This window comes from Zonotrichia albicollis, chromosome 12 (genome assembly GCF_047830755.1).
Source record: "Zonotrichia albicollis isolate bZonAlb1 chromosome 12, bZonAlb1.hap1, whole genome shotgun sequence".
Taxonomy (NCBI): Eukaryota; Metazoa; Chordata; class Aves; order Passeriformes; family Passerellidae; genus Zonotrichia; species Zonotrichia albicollis.
This window is the reverse complement of record NC_133830.1, coordinates 15,209,824-15,223,784: the sequence shown is the minus strand read 5'-3', so window position 1 is coordinate 15,223,784 and position 13,961 is coordinate 15,209,824. Positions and strand designations below refer to the sequence as shown.

Genomic DNA, 13,961 nt, shown 5'->3' with positions numbered 1-13,961 from the left:
CCAAGCTCAGAGAACGAGTGTGCAACAATGCTTTGGTGCCAAAGGCTCACAGAGCAATAACAAAAACCATGTTCAAAGCAGACAGGGCTACAGAGGAGAGGGAAAAAAGTACATATGGAGTATCAGCTCCCTGCAGACCTATATGACACTCTTTCATTTCTGGGGGCCATTAATCCGCAGGAATTACGGATCAGTTGGGTAGGGAGGGTCAAAATGAAAGTGCTTAGGTTTAAAAATACTCAGGCTGAATGGTTTTTAGTGCAGGTTTTCTGATGAGGAGTGGTTTAAACCTTTTGTTTAAAGGAGATGAAATTTCTTTTTCACCACCACCTGAAAAATAATGTCTCTTAGGTGTTGAATATAAATTTAAACTGAGATCAGCTGTGTTTGTGAGGCTTCCTTTGAAGCATTTCTCCACATGATAAAATTCAATATCTGTTTACAAGGCTTTGATTTCATGCAGGAAACAACCGCTTTTGTACAAACATGTAAATGTATGTAAGAATGCAGGTATTTGCATATAAATGTGTCCTCTTCATTGTTTTCTTGTTTAAAAAATCTCAACCAACCTTGAGACAGGAACACAACAGTAACCATCACTCGTGGGACCTGCCTGACTGGAGCTCAGCAGTGAACCCAAGCAAAGCTGGTGCAAGTCCCACCATGCAGGAGGCTGAGCCCTCCAAGAGTGTGGCTGCTGCTTTCCAGGCTGAGCAGATTCTCCAGCTTTCTGCACTTTCAGGTTTGGATGATTTCTTCAAGAGGTAGGACTAAATATACAAAAAGTTTTTTTGCAGAATTTGGTGTAAACCCTCCAGGTTTTTTTTCCAAACTTGTCTTTTAGGCTTAAAGCTACTATAAAATTGCTCTTTGCATGGTTAGAGAGGCAAATGGCCCATTGTTAAGCAGTGTAGTGCGTTTTGGAAGGTGGATACAGGGAAAGGTAAAAATTTATCTTGTGTGGAAGCTGTACATTCTGGGGAGAAAGAGTTTTAAATAAAAGCCAGCATGATTAGAGGAAAAGGGTAGATATAATTGATTGAAAGTCTTACAGGAGTAGTTTTCACACTGATTATCTGATTGTCTTTTCAGTACATACATCTTTCTCTCTAGAAGTGGTGCCAGTTTGAGTCACTGCTTCCTGTGTTTTGTGGCTGCACAGGTGAGCTGGGCTGGGAGAAAGCCCCAGAGAATTTCCTCACATGCACAGGAAGGATTACAGAGCCTGTGTTAGATGCGTGATGAATCCTTGCAAGCTTCCTCAGCCAAATTGTGCCAGCACTGGTGTCTCAGCTGTCACTGTGGAGTTTTATCATCTTTTTTTCTCAGCCAGTTAGAGAAGTTGTCAACAAAAGTATCAGTGTATTAGAAATAGTTTAAGAAATTATAAAAATGCTCACCTCCTGTATTTCTGTGCCCATTTGTTGTTGCTGCTGGTATTTACATGAGAACCAACACAAATACCTTTATTTAATTGAGTACAGTATAATTTGCTTTTTACTTCCTTCTTCTCCAAAGATAAGCAGGTCTTACTCCTATTTTATTGATTGAAAGTTGAAATTTCCATAACCACGCAGAGAGTCTTGCTGACAGAGCAGTGTAAGCAAATTGTTTCAGAGGTGCTCCCTTCCCAGAGGATGGGATCGAAGAGGATTTATGGAAGAGCCTCACACAGAAAGGAGTTTTGCTCTTTCCCACCTGTAGACAGAGCTTACCATGCCCAGTTCAGATTGCTGAGTGAGATCATGGCCATTGCCAACAAGGCAGGTGCAGCATTTCATGCACATATTTTTTGCCCAAGGTTACAGAAGCCCCTGCAGTCTGTATTTGCTTACAAACATGAGGGATGATCCATGCACGCTCTCTGTATTTGCATTGGATTAGCTGCAATTTGCAGCACAAGTTCTTTTGGGTGATGACAGTGAAAGCATTAAACACCAGGGCCTGCTGGAGCTGTGCAAAACCCAACAGAGACACCCCTGTAGACTCTTGATTTACTTATTTGCACTGTAAGAATCAGCTTGGGTGTCCACCAGTGGAAATGCAGAGTGAAATTCTGCTCAGAAAAGCTGTTTCATCTGGTGGTATAGCAGGGCCAGGCCTCCACTGGTGTCAGAATGAAAATGTGGCACATTGTGTTTAGCCAGACCTGAGATGAATTTTGAAAGTTGCTCAAGCTTGGAAAGCTTTACCTGATTTGGGAGGAGAATGAGCTGCAGAAATGCTCAGCAGCCCCTGCAGATCTCACTCGCGTTAAGCAACACAGGATTAACAAATCTTGGGCCTGGGAGGGGGAAATCATTGAGGGAGAATATGCAAAGCCTCTTGTTTGTATCTGGGCAGTGGACAGCTCCAGTAAACCACTGAGGAGCTGGCAAGAGAATGAAAATCTGCAGTTATTTCCTTTTCCAGCAGGTTTGTTTAACCCCTGACAGAATCACTCCAGTAAAAGGGAAGGATCTGGCCAAAGCTTCAGTCTTTCAATTTTAATCACTCTTTGAGCAGTTGGCTCAAAGCTGTATTTCAGTTGACAATAAATCATTATTTAGACCTGTTTTTACCTTTCCACCTGAAATTAGGACACTCAGGTTAACCCTACTGGTGACTGGGAGAGCCATGGTGAGGGCACACGTGAGCAGAATCTGAATTCCAGTTTTCCCTCCTGTGTGCAGCACTTCCAGAGCTCCAGCACTTGCAAGCAGCTGTGTTAACACATCTGGAACTGCTCCTGTGGGGATCCATCCTTTTGGGGAGCCCTCTGCAGCTCGGGGGCTCAGCCAGCCACGAAACCAAGTGAAAGAGCAAATTCCTGGCAGGAGGGCACTGCCCCTCGTGCTGCTTTGCTGTGACAAACAGAGGAAGTGGTTACAAACCTCTGTCAAATCTTCCCATTTCACTCAGCTCCAGTAATTATTGGCAGGTCTAATTGCCACCAGATGGCTGTATTTTAGTGTAGGACAGCAGCAAAGACCCCAAAAGCTTCTGTAAATGTACATGTTTTACCTGGAACCTTGGGAAGGCAGAGAACAGCACTGATTGAAATCTCACAGAGATCACAGAATCAATTAGGCTGGAAAAGACCTCTGGGATCATTGAGTCCAACCTGTGACCCAACACCACCATCTCAACCAGACCAAATAATGATTTCTGAAACCAGGGAGAGTTTTGCTGACAGATACCAGATATTTCAGCATTCTAAAACCAGACACAAATAAAATTGGCAGCTCTCAACTAAACGGGAGCAGGAAGGAAAATGTGTTAGGGAAAGGAAAACAAATGCTCCATTTACCTAACAATAAAACTTTAGATATAAAAAAAGAAGCAACCTGACAGTGTGAAATACCTTTCAGTACTGCTTGCTCAGGGCAGCATAATAATGCCTGACTGAGTAATCTCAGCTGGGAGATGTGATGTGGTGGGAGATGCAGAGGATGTGTTTAATCACCCTTTTTTTGCTAAGTGAGTCAGATAAAAGACTATGTGAGAACCCCCGTCAGAGGAAGGAAGTTATTGTCAGTCCTGGGCACTGAAACTGAATGAGTTTACATTTTTAAAGGTTTCATACATTACAGCCTTCTGGAGGATTCATTGATTCAGGGATCCTAAAACAACAGGCAAACAGCCCAATGTTAAAGGACAGTGTTGGCAAGGGATGTACAGTCAGACTGCAGCTGTGGGAATGTGGCCACAAGATATTGATTTTGTAAAGTCCTGAAATGATTTGGGCCCTCTACCATCTCCATTACTGCTTTTAAACAGAGTCTGAAAATGCCTGTGTTTGGAAGAAGCAATTCTGTGCCAAATTTCCCTGGCAAATCCCATCGCTCACTCTAAGAGAGGAGAAGTTGCTGAACTCACACATGCAGGGAAAGGCAGTGAATTACAGAGGTTTGCAGCCTCATGTGGAGAGAAAATTGCAGGATTCATAAAGCAGTAGCTGGAGGAAGTGTGTACAGATGCTTCAGAGACCTCTTGTGCAAACAGACAGCACCTTAACTCGCAGATTTAGAAGCAGAATTAACTTTGTTCTTCAGTACTGCTTCTCTTAACTGCTTCACTGCCATCACAGATGGTACAGGAACACCTTCTGGGCTGCCTTTTTGTAGAATTGAGTCGAATATTTTCCCCAAACGAATCTCCTCCAGCAGCTCTCATTGGATTTGGTGCCTGGCCCCTGGTACCTTCTTCTTTGACTTCCAGTCTCTGACAATTTACTGTTTTCTTAATATTTCACCTTGGACTTGTAGGGTAGTACCTGACAGACCTGAGTGTGTGCACTTGATTTTACACCTTTGTTTTTCAATTTAGACACAGCTGACTCTGGAAGGGATTTATTACAGCATGAAATACCTGATTCAGCAGGGGTAACATCACATGGTGCCATCCTCACTAGCAGAAGTTCCCTCAATTCATTTTGAAGTTTATAAAAGATATCAAGTATCGGAATGGTCACTTTTACATACCATGAAACAGTCAGGATTACTCAGGGAGCTTGCAACATGTTTGCTCTTTATTTAGTTCATGCAGAATTCATTACATTTCAGAGGGGAAATTTATTTTGTACTAGATAAATATACTTGACTCTATAGATTTTTAAATTTATAGTCTATTTTAAATCTATAGACTCTATTTTTTTAAAGTTCCTTTCTGTGTTAGGGATGTTCACATACCTACCACAGCCTTGCCAAACTAGCTTAGTCTTATTTCCCTGTCACCCAGGCCTTGTGGGCTATTAATAGATATTTTTATAACTATATATATTTTAAATAGATATTTTTTAGATATAAATATACATTTTTAAATAGATTTTTTTTTCTTCCTCTCTTCCCTTCCTTTCTTTTTTTCCTGTTTTTCATGTCTGTAATCACCTGACCATTTGTCCTGGAGCTGAACGCCTGGCCTGTGCTTGCCTTGCAGAAAATGCCCTTTATCAGGTGCTGTGCCTGTGGAAGCCTCTGGAAGGGAGCACCCTGATGGGGCGATTCCCCAACAGGGAGGTGCTGTCAGCAGGACCTCCAGTGCCAGGAGCAAAGCTCTGAGGAGCAGTGTAGGGAACACAGCATGGGTAAAGGAAGGTGGTACAGAATGGAATCTTATCCCCCAACAAGTTGCAGCTGGACCAATTACTAAAGATTAGGCACAGGCCTGATCCTAACAGGCCACACCTGTAGCCAATAAGAACAGTGGCATAAAAGAGTGGATTGGTGGGATTTGGAGTCAGATGGCTGCTGCAAGGACCAGGAATAGTCAGTGCTTAGAGGAGCTGCCTGTGAGAAACATTGAGGAGGCACGAAACTCTGAGGGTATGGAATCCTTGCACTATAATGACAATAGAACTCTTGATATATGAGACAACAGAGCAGGACCAGGCAGAGCCAGCTCTGGATGTGCTGCCTGGGAGGGCTTTCCAAAGGGCACAGCCTGCTGGGAGCATTTCTGGGCTCTGTGTGGGGAGCTGCAGACAGGACCATGCGCAATGTGCAGCCTGAACTGGGGCTGGGGGGAGAAATGCTCTGAGGAGAATGGTGTCAGACTGTGGGGTATGAAGCTGGTCACAGACCTACTGAGCAGCACTGGCCATGTTCTCCTGGAGCTGAGGAGGGACAGGACAAACCCTGCTGCTTGCCCCAGCTCCTGTCCCATGGACCCTGGGCCTGTTCCTGCCATCTTCTCCCAGCAGCCTCAGCCACACAGGGCCTTGGGGCTGCCTCTGCTTGGTGCTTTTCATCCACCACCTCCTCCAGGTGCCCCACCAGCCTGTCCTCGTTGGAAGAGCTGCTGTGGACGGGCTCTTCTGTGTGTGCAGGGTCCTCTGAAGCTCAGCAGCGCCGCTCCTGCAAGTACAGCAGGGTTGGGATTCCACCAAGCAGAGACTGTTGTAAGCAGGGTCTGAAGAGCAGCACAAGGAGGTGGAGGAGGTGAGTCAGATGTGCAGGAGGCTGAGTGTGCACTGTGGTTTTGTTGGTAAGAAAGCTTGTGGCACTCTGAATGCATCTTTCAGTTTTCTGAACGTGCTTTTGATTTGTACAAACTAAATCAAAGGGCTTCCTTCTCAGAAAGAAGAGGCAGCTGTGTTCAGGGTCTTCCCCTGACCTGAATTCCTGGTTGAAAAACCAGTTTCTTAGCTGAAAAGTAAGTGTCAAAGGATACTACAATTAAATTATTTTTTATTTCCACCTATCAAAGAAAATTAAGTGAGAGGGATTAAGTGGATGAATGTATCAAGTAAACCTGCAGTGAAAACAATATACTCCCTTTCTACAACTGTAAACAATTACTGCCATGTGATTTGGAAACTGTCAATTAGCTCTGAGCACAGTGAATCAGAGCTGCTTTTGGTGTAATGAAAACAGAACATCTCCCCATCACATCAGTATAGATTGCATTAACCTTAATGACTCCTGGAAGGCTAAACCTTGTCTTGCCAGGCAGATTGAACACTGTGCCTTGTAAGCTTTGCCTTTAACTTATCTTTGTAGAACTCCCATTGATTCTACGCTAATTTAAACCTAGAAATACAGAAATTGTCAGGTCTGAGCAGACCACTGGTGCAACTAATTTGATTTTTTTGTTGCTAACTGCAGCCAGTGATGGATGGACTCAGGGAAAAGAAGAATGATTCATTCCCTATCCCCTCCCCTTTTCTCTTTCCACTTGTACCCTTTCCCTAATTCGTTTAATTAAGTGTGGTGTGATTTCTTTACCCCCAGTTGATGACAAGTTTGTGTACTGAAATGGAAATATTAACAGATCTTGTGTCTTCAAACTCCTCAGTATTATTAGAGATATTATTCTTGCTAGTGTAAATGTCAAATCCCAGTTTGGAAATAATTTTTTCTGTTTCTCCTGTATTAAATGGATTATTCTAAGAAGTTTCCAAATCCATTGCCAGGAGCCTTCTCTTTTAAAATCATTGAATGCTTCCTTTCAGTGGGAGAAAATGTAAATAGGACCATGTTACCCCATGAGCTCTACCATCTGCCACATCTCCTGTTTCACTATTAATCCCTGGCTAAAGTTTATTTGGTGAATTGAGAGGAGTTCCTCTTAGATTTATCCCAGTGTAACAAAATCCAGCTCTCTTTCTTCCACTTACAGGGAATCTCTCTCTTCATGATGCACTTAAATAAAATTGCTGACTCTTCATGGGGAGAAAGACAAAAACTGATGTCTCAGCTAGAATAATGTCCTTTTGGTCTAATGACTGGTGTATCTTTATTGTTTACCTTCACCAAAATATCTCCTAAGTTCCTATAATGAAGTGATTTTTCTATGGGCTGTTGCTCAGCACTTTAAAATTGGGCCCACAGGGGTTCCAAGCTCAGGATTTGAAAATGAAGGTACCAGAAGTTAATTACTTTGTGTACAAAAATAGGGTGTGATTTCAATTTCTGAGGTATGTGAGCTCTACTTAGCTCATGCCAAGCCAGGCTTTCTCTGAACTGAATCTCTAGCACACATCAGAACAACTCACCTATGAACACAGCACAGCCACTGCTGCTGCCAACCTCATTGCTGCACAAATTATTTCCAAAGCTCTGTTGCTGTGATTCAGAGAATGTGTATTATCAGCTTTATTTGTTCCTCACATTAGGAAAAAAAACCATCTGCTTATGAATTAGGAAAAAATCCAGGCATATTTGAATCCTGATGACAACAAATACCACTATCTGCTACAGTGCAGGCTAGGAGGCTGTACTTGAATTCGAGAGGGAAAAGAGTCCTTCAAGTTGGGAATTTAGCTGGGACTCTCTGAGTACAGCATTTTCCTGGCCAGGTGTGAAGATGAAGCATCTGCTGGCACCTTGCCACCCAGCTTTGCACACCCAGCTATGTTTGATGAGCAGCTCCACTGCAGGCAATGCACTATGATATTATTAAAATTCAAGTATAACTACTTTTCCTATCCCTATTCCTTGCATTGGTATGTGCAAAAGCTTCTCATACAAGTGGGAAGCTAAAAATAAGCAAGTAAGGATGAAGCAGTAAGGAGGTTAACTTGACAACTCCCAAATCAAACAGGGAAAATATTTAAAAGCTGAGCATCTTCAGTGTTGTGACAGACGGGGAAATATCACAAAGATCACATTTGTGGGAACCTGTGCAAGATTTTTATGGACTTTTAGAGCATATGGTAACTGCAGGACTTAGTGAATCTGAATAACAAGTGAATTTAGGGAAAAATGATAAAATACTGAAGGCTAAAATTGTTGGTAAAGCTTTCCTTACTAACAAGTATTAAAAATAATTGAAATAAATCTAGAGGTAAAGGCAGAGTGTTTCACTAACTACAGAGCCTTGTATTTGAAACTGAGCCTGTATTTCCAGCAGAGGTGTGTGCACACAGGATTGAATGGCCCAGTGGTTCCTAATCCAGTTCTCAAACAGCAGCAGAAAGCCTTTTTCTGCAGAAATCTCCTTTGCAGCTGCACTGCCAGGGGCTCACCCTCCACATCAGGTGCAGGGAGCACTTCTGAGTTGGTGTCTCGTTAGTAACAGGCCAGAATTCCCATAAACTCGTTGTGCTCAGAGCATAGAGGCCAGCACCCAGAAATTTGGATGTGGCTTTGAATGCATGTGGGTGATTTTGTACAGTAAAGGAGCTGCTCAGTTTTTGTGAGTGCTGAGCAGTGCCTATGTAGCTTGGCGAAAAAGGGAGAGGAGATGCTAATGAATACAAAATTGATAATAATCTCATTAATTTAGAGCCACCAGAGCTGCTCAGACTCAGTGTTAGTAGCAGAGCTTTGCAGCTGTCACGTTTGATCCATGTATTTCTTCCCAGTCTCTCAGTCCTGATCCTCTCCCCTTCATGCACTAAGTCAAACAGGACACACCTGAACTTCTAAAGGTTTCCAGATGTTTCTTTCGTTAGGCTATTGGGAGGCAGTAACTCTCAAAGGGCAGAGGGGTTTTGGCTATCTGAATTCACTCAGAGGAGCAGGAGGGGGCTGTGCCCCATCCGGTGGGCACTGGGGAGCAGCAGAGCACAGCTGGGGCAGGAATCCCCTTCTGAGGGATGGGCTGGGGCACCAGCACTGCCCAAATGGGCTCAGAGGCGCTGGCAGGGAAGCTGCTCTGTGATCAGAGGCAGCCAATTGTGGAGCTCAGTTACTGCAGCCATGTCTGTACCCTGTGTGCATCACTGGGGTCATTCTGGCTTTGCTTTCCCAATAAGTCAGGGCTCAGTGCTCTAAAATGTCACTGTTGTCTCAACCAAGTGCATGATGGCTGAGCTGCCACTTGAGCAAGAAGAGAGGACCCTGTTTTTTAAAGACATCCCTTTCCTAGAGTACCTCCAGGCCTGTTTGCCTCTTCCACTCACCATCTAGGGGAGGAATCTAAAGAAAAAACAAGCATTTCACACTCCTCCAACTCCATTTCTTTGTCCAAAACTCAGTTTTGTCCCTCTCAAAATCACATTTTTAAGCTTACAGACTGTCTGTATTAAGTAGTCTATCCAAGTGGCAAATTTCTGAGGGGATTTAGAAAGCTAAAGATGGGAACAGCTGCATTCAGTAACTCCAAAAGTCTTAATTCTGAATAAACAAGGTGGGTTTTACAACGACTTTGTGTTTAGAGGAAGGGTTTAAGAGAGAAAACATGCCAAGGGGTCTGCATCTTACATTGACATTGTCCATGATGACAAATTTGCAAATTTGTTTCCAAAACCAGAAACTTCCAGGCTGAGGAACACTCCAGGGGTAGCAAAGGAGGGACAGCATGGACTGCTCATCACTCCTGGCTGCATCGGCATCTCTGGTGCCAGAGGGGGGGACCCTGCAAACCTCCTGCCTTCAGCTGGGACAACAAGAGAGGGAGCAGGAGATGTGTGGGGCACCAAGGAATCCCTGCTGAGCTGCTCACCTGCACCCCAAGCTGCTTCCAGGTACTGCTGGTGCCAGGTGAGGTCTCCCCCTTCCCTTTGCTAAGCTGCTTCTCACCTTGGCAGCCTCTCTACGAAAATACTCACTGAATATCTCAGTCTGCTCAGCTGCAGTTGGTTTGAGCTCATATTTTCTGTTAAAAATGCCTGATTGGTTCTCTAAAATAACAAAATACTCCTCTCATTTGTGAAGGCTGGGACTGCTTAAGCAGAGGCTTGAATTACTACTGAAAAGTGTGTAACAGACTTTTGTGTAGAGAGTTTGTGTCATGTGCTGTAATTTATTAGTCTCCCAAGGTATGCAAAATTGTTCTGTGACTATTCAGTAGCCATAAAATATATGAAGAAATGCAACTACCCCAAATTTCTGAGATTTCTTTTGTGTATAAACGTATTGCCATTCCTAAAATGTTTATGTGGCTCTAGGACATTTATTTGCAAGACACAGACTGTTTTAGTAGTACCCAGAGTACCTTAACCTTGGCTGGACTTGACTCCAGGTGCTTCTGTAACACAGAACTACAATCAAATGAAGCCCTAACTCCAGTAATTGAATTTTAGTAACCAAATTTTATGAAGGAAACAAATTTCAGTTACACCTGTGTACTTGCAAAAGATGAATTTTCAGTTGTTAAATGTAAGTGTTCATGGACAAGCCTGTGCACTCAACCAAAGAGAGAAGAGAATCAATATCACCCCTGAGCAGCAGCTCAAATTTCAAATATTCACAGCTTGTAAAGTCGAACTTGTGAAGTTTAATTGACCAGGAATAATTTGAGGACAGTGATCTGTATGATCTTCATAGGCAGAATGCAACTGAGTTATTCACTGGAAATTATTTATTCCACTTTAGAAATAATGGGGCACATGAAATGTGGCTGTGCATTTGCTAAAATTTGAACTTTAATTTGCCCATGAGCACTGCATGATCCTCAGCAGAAAAGGAACAGCAATTAGGAGCTTGTTTTCATGTCATTCCCTCCCACCGGTGCTCTTGTGAGTAACCTGGCTATCAATAAGCCCATCCCTCCTGCCACAGCCCCACAGAGCTGGAGCTGTAAAGAAGATTAACAAGGGATCCATGATCTCTTTTGCTTCTGTGACTTTGAAGTTCAGAGCAGAATTAACCTGTGATTCTTCCTTCTGCTGCTCTGCAGTGACCACTGAACTAAATGCCCATTTTTCTTCCTCAGCTGCCAGGGAATATGTGCTGTAGTTTTTCCTGTAGAGCCTTGTCCCTTTGGCAGAGCTGAGAGTTTGGCTCATCCAATTTCAGTGTCTCTTTTGTAACCCATGGCAATGCTTTGCTCCTCTCTGCTGTGGTTTAATATTACATGTCTCTGGGAATGCCAGGCAGGAAACAGGGGCTGCTGGGGAAAGTGCTTCTGGGGAAATGGGACAACCTACAACCTCCCAAAGATTGTGAGTAGTGTACTTAGGGACATCAAAGTTCAGCTAAATGAGTTTTGAGAGGAAGAAAGGTAAAAGTAAAGTGCACAGAATTTGGAACTTAAGTAACACTTCAGTTATTTTTTTTTAAACTTAAATCTTGGCTTAATTCTGAAATTGCACATTGTTTAGGAATATCGGTGTTGGCAGAAGTAAAGTTGTTTGGAGGAGTCTGTTGTGACTTAGAGGATCCCATATGGAATACTGTGATACTTCATGCATGTAATTCATCCTCCTCCCCCGGTGTCCAGTTTACCCCTTCTGTAAGGCTGTGAAATTAATCCCCAGCCAGGCCCCTTCAGGAGCCAGCACTGCAGGCTGGGCTGGAGACATCCAGTCACAGAGCTGCTGTTGTGTTTGCAAATCTGGCATCCCAAATTACAGTGTGTGTACTCAAACTGCAGATACAGGCAGCTGGTGAGGCTGATACCCTGCAAGGTGTCTGTGAACTAGCTGGGGATCCCAAAGTACAAAAAACCCATGAAATGGAGCCCATTCTGCTCTGGCCTCACCTCACAGCCAGGTGTAGGGACAGTTAATGTATAGATGCACACTGGCTGGAGAACAGACACAGAGGGCAGTGACTCTGCTTGAGAAAATGTCACATCCAGACTCCAGGGTTTAGATTTTACAGGTGGGCAGTGGTGGCAGAGATCTTTCTTTTTCAAAGGTAAAAATGAAAACTGAGCACGTAGCAGTTTCTTTCTTATGTTTTGATCTTTAGGATTTAAGTAGGAAACAAGGCTTGTGCCCATTAAAAGGGTGAACTCAGGGGTCCCTAATTAGGAGTCAGGATGCAGGGGTTCCCTGCCAAGGACATGGCATCCCCACCACGGTGTTCAGCTTCCACCTGATGAACGTTAAGAACCTCTTCACGTTAGAAATGTGAATTGCTGTGTTGGACAGCAGGTGCTGCTGGGGGTGCTGAGCACAGCTGGGCTGTGCTGGGCTGACCCTGGAGCTGGCTCACTGCTCACCTCTCTGCTCAACAGCAGCACTTCAGGCTGCATCCCCCTCTGCCAGACACCTTCTGTGTCAGCTTGCCTACAAGCACAAGCCAAGCAACTGATGGAAATTGCAAGGAATCTTTTGTGCTTTGCCCTATTTTTAAGCCTCTTTGTCACTTAGCCTGAGTATTTAAGCAATACAGGTTGGGGGCTTTTCTGCTTTACTGCAACTTGTTTGAAGGGTTGTCAATGTTTGTTCCCTTTTGAAATTCTTATCCAGACTGCACAGCTCAAGTTCTATGGTGTAAACCCTCCTGAGAAGTCACCATCTCCATTCTGAGCTCTGCCTCACATCCCTTTGGCCAGACTGACCTCATCTGTGCAGATTTAAAATCCTAAGCAGCACAGCCCACTCAAACCAGCACACCTGATGAGTCTGGGCAGTATTATAACACTGGCCTGTATAACAGTGGTTAAGCAAAAGGTCTGCAGAGTGATCTACAGAGAATTTTTATGAAGGAAATAATGCTTAGGGTTGTTTCTTTTTTATTTTACAGGATGAGCCTCCCTAATTTGCAGTTCTTTGCAGCTTCCTGCTGCACATTGAGTGAGAGTGCTTCACTAGCTTTAGATGCTTCTGTCACAAGAAAATTGATAGGCAGGGGCCAGTTTTTGGATTGTCACTCCAGGTAAGATGACTCCATTGACTTCTGTAGCTCACTGACTGAGAAACCAACTACCCAAACGTTTAGGGGTGTTGAGCTTACTAGCAATGTGAAGGGTGACAAAACAAGGCAGATTTTTATCTTTTTTGTCCAGCTCAGCTTCTTTGCAGCATTTTTTCCCTGCTGTTCCTGATTTTTCTTGCCTTCTGGCGTGGACAAGGTTGTGTTCCCTGACACAGGGTTGTGTTCCTGGCCCTGCCTTCCAGCAGGTGTGCTCCCCCTGGTCCCAGAGAAGAGCTGCTGTGCTCTGGTGCCTGTTTGGGCTGTGCAGCCCCTGCCCACAGCAGGCTGGGCTTGCTCAGGTGCCCTGTTTGCCCTGGCTGTCGAGGAGAGCCGAGTGATGCACGCTCAGTGATGGCAACAGAGCTCACACATGTGCTCCATTGTGCTCCAGTACCTCTGTTTCCATGGCTACCACAGAAATTGCAGGTTTGCTGTACAAATTAGTGGGAGAGATTCAGAACACCAGCCCATGTGCTGCAGCTGCTGATCCTCACTCCGCTCTGCTGGGCTCGGACATGCTGCTCTGTGTCAGGGCTGGCATGCTGGGCTCCAGCAGGTGCAGCAGGCTCTGCTGGGGAATTTGGGTGCACACACCAGCCTGCCCCTGCTCTGGCTCTGGGCTGACAGGTTTTTGAGCAGGAGGAGCCATCAGCATTTTGATGTACAGCCAAGGGGCCTGGGGGAAGTTTCCTCCCTGGTGGTTGGGGTTTGTGCCACTCCTCAGGTGTAAAGCAACTGAGGAAAGGGATATTTCAGCATGAGACTGTAGAGCTTTATACAGAAAGGCTGCAGGGAGAACATAAACCCAGACAGAATAGGCAACACAATGCCCTTCCAGATCAGTACCTGTCACAACTGGAGACTGACAGCAGGGTCTGCAGGGAGGATTACAGGGATGCAGAAGCTTTGGAATTACTCTCCCTGTGCCCAAGTAGCTGCAGCTTTGCTTTC

The 13,961-nt window shown here is 44.4% G+C and overlaps 1 long non-coding RNA gene across 1 annotated transcript in view; it reads left to right on the top strand.

Moving 5' to 3' along the window:
* LOC113459078 (uncharacterized) overlaps window positions 1–12,972 on the top strand; it is a 29,957-nt gene extending 16,985 nt beyond the window's left edge. The window contains exons 5-8 of the long non-coding RNA XR_003379941.2: window positions 580–5,918; window positions 6,057–6,132; window positions 9,676–9,905; window positions 12,840–12,972. This is a non-coding gene — a long non-coding RNA (uncharacterized LOC113459078). The remainder of the gene's footprint in view (window positions 1–579; window positions 5,919–6,056; window positions 6,133–9,675; window positions 9,906–12,839) is intronic.
* Window positions 12,973–13,961: the final 989 nt, after the last annotated feature.